This window comes from Boleophthalmus pectinirostris, unplaced genomic scaffold (assembly GCF_026225935.1).
Source record: "Boleophthalmus pectinirostris isolate CB_2022bp ecotype Guang Dong unplaced genomic scaffold, ASM2622593v1 HiC_scaffold_11, whole genome shotgun sequence".
In the NCBI taxonomy this organism is placed as follows: Eukaryota; Metazoa; Chordata; class Actinopteri; order Gobiiformes; family Gobiidae; genus Boleophthalmus; species Boleophthalmus pectinirostris.
In genome coordinates, this window is record NW_026570994.1 from 2,413,787 (window position 1) to 2,421,673 (window position 7,887).

The following is a 7,887-nucleotide window of genomic DNA, read 5'->3' on the forward strand; positions in this document are numbered from 1 at the left end:
CTTATCAAAAATAGTTTTAAGTTAACAGTGTCACAAGTAAAAAGCACCAGAAATGTTGTAAGATGTGTTTCATCAAAAATATCTGGGTATTTTGAGGGCCAATTGGTAAGAGGGAACATCTTGTCCCTTTTAACAATTGACAACAACATGATAAAGAGACATGATATACTGAGCACCGTATTTTTCAGACTCTAAGTTGCACTTTTTTTCATGGTTTGGGTGCTTCCTGTGACTAACTACACATACTCCACTGTGACTTAAATATTAAATGTTCACACTGAAGCAGTGAGAGGTTCTAGTCTTGTGTGTGAGTATCTGCTGCTCCTGTTCCTCCTGTACCACTGTCACTTCACTCTACTGCACATGTCTCCTGCAGAAAGAGCCTCTGTTCTGTCTGTATCATGTCAGTCAATCGCACCATTACTTCTGCACCACTGAACAATTTAACATTTAAGTGACTTCAATGACACTGAAACCATCCTGTCGGGATTCAGAAAGACCCGAATAATTCTAACTGGAACTGATGCTGAGTCTGACGACAGCGACACAGAAGAGGAAGCGGCGCTCTGTTTACCTCCAGAGGTCGAGGACGAGTTGTTCAGAAGTGACACTGAGGATGAAGAATTGAATGGATTTAGTGATTTGGAGTGAGATGGAGAGTTTGATAAACTTGTTCTGTTCTGTTGTTTATGTTATAGTTTATCTGAAGAACTGAACTATTGTTATTACTAGAACTTGACTTTACACAGGAAATGTCAGTTCCTGGTCTCTAATTTTATCAAATAAATTTCCCTCAAAAAGTGCAACTTATATGTGTTTATTTCTTTTTCATTTCACATTTTTTGGCTGGTGCGACTTATACTCCAGAGCAACTTATATTCCGAAAAATACGGTAATTAACAAAAAGGCATAGATACTGTATATGTGGAGGCTTTAGAGTTCAAACTGTTTCTAGGAGCGGAGGGGGAGTTACAGGAAGGGTGAAAAATCCAGCTCTTCATTGAGACTAGGCTGGACCGTAGCTCTCAAAGTGTGAATCCAGAATGTCTCTCTTTGCAAAAGACGTGGAGTTGTGTTTTGTTTCATTCACCCATGTTTAACACACAAACTCAAGTCTTCTTCTGTGTTCTTCTCCTGCTCCTGATACTTGACGTGCAGTGCAGAGATTACAACAGTATTTATTTTCTTTAAAGTAAAATAAAATGAGACAACACTGATCCAAATGTGGCATGTAGCTGTTTTCTTTCCCTAAAACAACCACAGAACAACTATGTATGAATAAAAGTTCAAACATTCTGACATTTTTTGGGCTGATTCAATCGGTGCATCCTTACACAAGACCAGTCGAGACATGAGGGTTCATGAAGACAAAGAGGGGATTTTGACAAACTGAATACATTTTGAGACTCATTTCAAACATTTTTCGCCACATTTGATTTATTTTCATTACTGTTTATTTTGTGCGATCATAAACTATAAACTTTGTGCCTTCTTCAATGCTGTTATTAGTTTGTACGACCATAAACGAAAACAAAAAATCCTTACATTTTTCATTCCCATTACTGTTTATTTTATACGATCATAAACGATACATTTTGTGCCTAGATTAACATTATTAGTTTGTACGACCATAAACGAAAATATGTTTCTGCATGTATGTATATGTGTATAAACATTTATATTGAGTATATGTACTGGATATCTATGTATGTATGTATATGTATGTATGTACATGTGTGTGCACATGTATATGTATGTGTGGATATGTTTTTGTATATATGTGGGTATATTTTTGCAAAAGACAGGTAAGCACTCCAAAGATGATTAAAAAAAAAAGAAAAGAAAGTGAACCACGTGATTATGTAAAACAACTGGGGAAGGACTCTACACTGAAAAAAAAAAAGGTCACTGGATTTGTGTAAAAAAGTTGTGGAAAGCGGTTTCATGCAATAAAATGATGTTTAGGCTTTGAAACTTATTTCGATCTTCTCTACACATATTTTTCTCAGAACATGAACGTCACTTTTTCATGTTGATGAAATTTGATCAAATCATGCTGAATATGCAGATTTATCTTATGTTATCATGAAATCTATAAGTATGTATAATTTAATTTAATTGATCTAATTCTGTAAAATTATACAAAAAAAAACAGTGTTTAGTTTTCCACAGTTCTGTTTTGTCTTAAACAGAATCAAACAGCACAAGTACAGAGACACACAGTTTGGAGCTGGACAGTGTGAAGATTTATTCCAGTGAAGAAGCTCTGGTCTCTGTGGACACAGAATAACACATGATGATCACATTCTGATGATCTACTCTGTTCTACATGTTTAAATACATTTAAAGTACCTATAATGGACCAGAACAGAAGAACAAGAACATTAGAAGTGTATCTGCAGAAACAAAACTCACCATGTGCTGCTTTTCTTCCTCTAAACGCAGTAACAGGGAGGGCATCTGGTATAAAGTCTCCTAGTGCCACATCACCCTGTAGAAACACCATAACTGTTTCAATAGGAAGTTCATTTTGAAAAATTCTTTTAAAATCATTTTAGTTGAGTTACTTACTTTGTTCATCTGTGCTCTGTGTTTTGTTGGTTCTCAAACATCTTCCTTTTTTCTGAAACATCAGATAGTAACATTCATGAACTTCCCCACAGCTCCAGCAGAGCTCTGGACGTCACTCTTTGTTTTGTAGACGACTCTGGAACAAACACATTCAAGTCTGAGTACAACTGTCACACTCTTGTAGATGGACAGTCAAAGACAATTTGTTTCAAACATGTTTTAATAATGACGACATTCTAGTCCAGAGAAGCAGATAAAATCTTTGAAAAGTCTCACCTCCAGATCAGTTCTCATAATCCTCCTGCTCCACACTGTGTGTCTCTGCTCCTGGAACTGTCCTGTGTCCTGTTACATTTGAATTTTCCCTCCAAAAGTTTTGGGGAGGAGAATTCCAGAGGGACGAGCCTCACCACAGATTATAATAAAGTCATGTTTCCTCAACCTGATTAAAACCTGCAGGTCTAACATCCACCACAATCAAGTGACCTTTGTAAGATTTAAACATGCTGGACAGAGAAATGTAAAAAAAAGTCATGTTATTGTTGTCAAATTAGTTTTTCCAATTTGAGCAACCCCTCTCAGACCTTTTTTTCAGTTTATAAGCTTTTTAAACTTCATCCTACTCCTTTTGAGCACCAGGTCCCAAATATGTTATGTACATATCACTATTTTTGTTATTGTTTTTAATTTCGTTGTACCTGGCTCAAACAAATAAATAAATGATTGAATTAATGAATTTTATTTAATATTTTTGTTGTCAATGTAGAGGTGTAACTCGTCAACACTTATCCCACTTTTTGTCCAGTCTAAATGTAAGGTACAAACAGTTATACGGGAGCGTAAACATACTCATTTTGCATTATTCTGTGTAAGTTTTAAGTGGAAAACTGAATTAGAATAAACATATCAAAGGCTTCTCCAATAAAGTCCTCAGCGTTCTCTCCCTCACACAGTCAGCACCAGTAATCGCTCGCTCTATAAATATTATGATGAGCTTGCGTGTGGACAGCTGTGGTCCCCGCGGTCTGGCTCGGGGACGCGGGGCCGGGTGCCGCATTAATCACCGTCCCCTCTGCATCGATCGGCCGGATAATGGTTCCGCTTATCACCTTTAGCTTTTCCATGGGGCCAGAAGTCACCAGGACATCCTCGCTACTCCGTTCACCCCAAGCTTAACGCGATTTATAATATATTTACATGTTCTTAATACAAAAAAAAACAACGCAAATTCAAACTCGGGTGCGAAAATGTCACCGTAAAGTATTAAAAACTGGGTGCCTTGTTTACATAATGGTCGGGAGCGTATCAGTTGGGTTTTAAAGGGGTTCATCCATCACGCGTGTCTCCGCCCACTTTTGCTCGTCTAATCTGCACGCCGAGGAGGGAAAGGTTACTCCCAATCTCCGACCATCAATTAGAGACACCACCTGCAAGGGCAAAGAGACGCAGCGCCGGGAACTTCAATATCCAGGTCAAAACTAAATCAAACAATGAATGAACAGGATTTAAAGTCGAGCTAAAAGGTCCGAGCACAAGTTGCTCTTTTGAATTTCAATTAAGAACCAAAAACTGTTTTAGTGTCAAACAAAAAAACTGATTTCGACCTCTATTACTAATATTTAATTTAAAGTTTATTTCAAATAACACCAATCAAAAAAACAGTCACTGTGCCTTTCAGTTTTGATATTTTATTCTCTCTGGTTTATTTGCTCTAGAAGTTCTGCTGCTGCTGCCTAGTGTGTTTTTAAGTTTCTGGATGCATCAGTTTGTATCAGTGGATGTTTTAGGCTGTGGCTGCTTCCAGATCCAGACTAAAAACATCGCAGAATTGTTTGGAGCAAGAAAGACATGTGGAAATTTCTGCCACACTGAAGCAAAATGGAATTAACAGTCCATTGAGGTTCATTTGGTTTTCTGATCATTTCTGTTATTAGCAGGGGTGTCAAATTATCGCGTTAACTGCGATTAATTAATTACAGTCATATTTAGCTCGTTATGTTTTTTAATCACGTTAATCTTATTTTTAATCTCTAACTTTACTGTTTCTGTACGTGAGTTGCCTTATTATAAAATTAGTTTTTATGTGTTGTTAGGACACAGTCGCACTGTGCAGTCCTGCTCCGCTCGCTCCCGCAAAGAATTGTATTGTAATTTTCATTCCCGTTCTCGCCGCATCTGTGATAAACCTGCACACGTCTGATCTCTGAAAACATCGCGACACACAACAGACTCACCTTCAGCATCAACATCCCTCTGTCACAGAAAGAACACTCATATTCCACTGAGTCGTGTCCTTTAGTAGAAGTTGAACTGCATCAGCGCACAAGAGTGTTTTTTTTCTTTTTTTTTTTTCGCTTAGTTTATGCAAATGAATCATGTGGTTTTAAGTTTTGTTTCTGTGAGACTTGTGCAAATCTGCATTAAACACATGACAATGTCAAACGGGCTGATGTGGCTCTAGAGTGTTTATATTTATATGTTGTAATGTTGAGTTTATTTATGCAGATTAGTAACAGTAATAATAATGGTGATACTTATATAAAAACGTTAATGATAGTATGAAAATAATGTTATAATGAATTCAAATGAAAATACCTCAAGTTGAAGCTTTTCTCAGCAATTTTTAAGTGAGATTAAAAAAGAGATTAATTAGATTACTTAATTACAGACCATAATTAATTAATCTCTCAATTTTTTTTAATCACTTGACAGCACTAGTTATAAGGTTCTTTTTTCAGGTTTGTTTTCATATCTGACAGTTTGGACTGGTCACTAGTGTCTTCCTCAAGTATGAAAACAAACTCTTGGTCTGAAAAAAGAACCTAATGACATAAAATAGAATTAAGATGTAAAATGAAATGAGGATTTGAATATTTTGTGAAAAACAAAACCTAAGACACAAAGGGCTGGACTGATGCAGAGTTGGACAGAGCTGTAATGGGCTCATTTTGTGGACAAACGTGTCGTCTTCTTTTATAGCGACGCGTTTAATGTCACGTCTCAGAAAGTCATTGTTGAACTCCAAGACGACAAACAGGAAGCGAGTTGACACAGCACGTTAAACAGCAGAATTTCCGGGGCAAATAAACCAGAGAGAATAAAATATCAAAATTGAAATAGACACCAAGACTGTTTTTTGATTGGTGTTATTTGAAATAAACTTTACATTAAATATTGGAAATAGAGGTTGAAATCATTTTTTTTTTTGTTTGACCCTAAAATGGAATAATGAAATAACAAACTGTTTTCCCATTTTGTTGTTTTTCATCCTTCAGTGAAATTCAAAAGAACGAATAGACAAATGAATGAATGGTAAACTTGTGTACTTTCAAGAATATTCTCTACAGTTTCCAGTCCTTTTTGGCAATGCGAGTGTGAGCTGGGTAAATGTGCGTCACCTTCAGTGAATGCTACAGTTTCAAGTACTATGTGATATCACTCATCACTCACGTGTTTTTGATACAAACAGCTGGCTCGAAGGGTGGAGTTTGTAGTGTGGACATATGTTAGACCAATCACAGTGTTTCTTATACGTTCAGACTCCGCCCTCTTGGCTCTTTTACATTAGTCTCCAAGCTTTAATCTAACTCATCTAATTTTGGAAAAGTCATGGAATTTTAGTATCTCTTTCACATAGCTTCAGTGTTCTGTTAAGTTCTCATGTGTCTGTTCTGATTATTTGTGAACGTCTGTGCCTTTTGTTTAAAAGAGACGACAATAAATGCACTGACAGGATTTTGAATGTTAAAAACTATAATCCCAAACCATAAGGTGAGTGGAAAGAGTTCACATTTCAGATTTAGCCCTAAAAGTCTGATTAGTTCTACACATGTAGGTGCTGTAAAGTCATGGAAAATTCACTTTAGGTCATGAAAAAGTCATGGAAAAGTTTTGAAATTTTGTCAGTGAAAAAGAATGAGAACCCTGAAACTCATTTATGCGACACGTTTGACATTTTCACTGTTCTGATGCTTAAAATGTTTGTGTTTCATATTCACTTTGCACAATCGAGATATGCCGATGTATCGAGGTATGTATCGTATCGGCAACTTCTGAATGATACCAACCCTAGTGTTTAGTGCGTCTGAGGTCTGACCTGAAGGTTCCTGAGAGTTCTAGAGTATTAGGGAGGCCACGGCAAAGGCTCAGTCCGATAAAACCCGAGCCGATGCTTTGACTCGATTATGGGAGTGAGGAGGTTAGAGTCGGCCGATCGGAGGTGCTACATGGATTGGAAAAAAGCCTTAAGTTGATATCGCTCTGGATAAAAAGCCAGTGAACTCTTTTGATTCTCACTTGACAGATTCTGGAACACGTATGTCCTTGCAAACTAGAAAGCAATTTGTAGTCCAATCTCTGGTCTCTGAAATTTGCGAAAAGCACTCATAAACTCATCAAGGTGAAGAATTTGAACATTCGGAATGCATAATGTAAGTCAAGAAAACCTGTGGACGATGCAAACTGTTTCAAAAATCAGATACTTTCATTTTCGCCGTATAGAACCGCATGGAACTCTATAGAAGGTACAAATTTGCATAGCAGTCCCCAGCGCACTCCCGCACTAATAAGTCAACTGCTAGTTGGCGACCATCATACCCCCCCCCACACACACACATCCCTCCGCTCTAATAGGCCGTCTCCATAGGCTCCCATTGTATCTGTCAATCTGGCTGAAGGAAGCTCACTCGGGGGGGCTCGGGATCAGCGCTCCTCTGGGGGAAGAATTGGCGACTCTTTTTAAGTTCAGAAACATAAAGCCATAAAGGATCGGGGGAGTTTGACGTGGAAAGGAGAGGGAAGTGTAGATGGAAAAAGAGATGTTAGTGTAATATTGAATGAGAACTCATTACACCGATTTTAGCGTCAACGCAGTGGCTTCTAGTTCATTTAGAACTGAATTTATGATTTTATTGTTTGCTTTTCTCTGGCTTTTAACACTTCGTGAGTTGAGTGATCCTCTGTGTCTTTTATTTATTTTTTTACCTTTTCATTATTTATTAGGCCCAAGCCCAAACAGGGCGTAGGGCCTATGGCTTTCGCTACAAAAAACACATGAGCAACGATGAGCACACGGGCGAATGCGAGAGGACATCGTGCAGCTTCATCCTCTCGGTCGCCCCTGGCATGAACAGCAGAAGTGGCAAAAAATTGGGATGTGTAATGCACCTGCCGCCTTTCAGCAACTGGTTAACGTTATTTTGCAGGGCATCTCGAATTTGGGATGAGCACATAAACACCCTCAAACAAGTGTTCACTCACTTAGCTGATGCATCCTTAACCCTTAACTTGGCAAAATGCGAATTTGGAAAAGCCTCT

The 7,887-nt window shown here is 37.8% G+C and overlaps 1 long non-coding RNA gene across 1 annotated transcript; it reads right to left on the minus strand.

Annotated features, from left to right (window-relative positions):
* Nucleotides 1–2,218: 2,218 nt before the first annotated feature.
* Nucleotides 2,219–2,635, minus strand: LOC129412180 (uncharacterized). The gene is made up of 3 exons (XR_008633598.1): nucleotides 2,572–2,635; nucleotides 2,416–2,491; nucleotides 2,219–2,273 (listed from the first exon to the last, which is right to left on the minus strand). It is a non-coding gene; the product is annotated as an uncharacterized LOC129412180 (long non-coding RNA).
* Nucleotides 2,636–7,887: the final 5,252 nt, after the last annotated feature.